A 1,033-nucleotide genomic window follows, 5' to 3' on the forward strand; every position below is an offset into this window, starting at 1 on the left:
CTTGATTAGATCTTGTTTTGAACAAACCAGATATATAAAATACTTTGGGGACAACTGGGGAAATCTTTTTTTTTGAGAGGGAGTCTCGCTCTGTCGCCCAGGCTAGAGTGCAGTGGCGCGATCTTGGCTCACTGCAACTTCTGCCTCCTGGGTACAAGCAATTCTTCTGCCTCAGCCTCCCAAGTAGCTGGGACTACAGGCGCGCACCACCACGCCTGGCTAATTTTTGTATTTTTAGTACAGACAGGGTTTCACTATATTGACCAGGCTAGTCTTGAACTCCTGACCTTGTGATCCAACTGCCTCAACCTCCCAAAGTGCTGGGATTACAGGCGTGAGTCACCACACCCGGCCTAATGTGAGGAAATCTTATACACTGGAGCATAATTATTTAGTTGAGTTGGGTGTTATATTGTTATATGGTTATGTAGGAGAATATCATTTTGAGCGATATATGCTAAAGTATTTAAAGGTGAAGGTTTTTTATGTATGTAACTTTTAAATGTTTAGAAAAAATAGTATATACATGCATATATGTAATGTTTTCATATGAAGCAAATATGTAGCGAAATGTAAAAAAAATTGTTAAATATGGCCAGGCACAGTGGCTCACACCTGTAATCCCAGCACTTTGGGAGGCCAAGGTGGGTGGATTGCTTGAGCTCAAAAGTTTGAGACCAGCGTGGGCAACATGGTGAAATCTCGCCTCTACAAAAAATACAAAAAAAAAAAAATTAGCTCTGTGCGATGGTGCATGCCTGTACTCCTACTCCCAGCTACTCTGGAGGCTCAGGTAGAAGGATCACTTAAGCCCAGGAGGCAGAGGCTGCAGTGAGCCAAGATGGTGCCACTGCACTCCAGCCTGAGCAACAGAGCCAGAACAAGGGTTCTGAGTATAGATTCACGTATGAACTAAAGAAAGCAGCCGGGCGTGGTGGCTCACACCTGTAATCCCAGCAATTTGGGAGGCCAAGGCGGGCAGATCACCTGAGGTCAGCAGTTCAAGACCAGCCTGGCCAACATGGTAAAACCC

The sequence above is a fragment of the Mandrillus leucophaeus genome, unplaced genomic scaffold, assembly GCF_000951045.1.
Source record: "Mandrillus leucophaeus isolate KB7577 unplaced genomic scaffold, Mleu.le_1.0 Scaffold27, whole genome shotgun sequence".
Taxonomy (NCBI): domain Eukaryota; kingdom Metazoa; phylum Chordata; class Mammalia; order Primates; family Cercopithecidae; genus Mandrillus; species Mandrillus leucophaeus.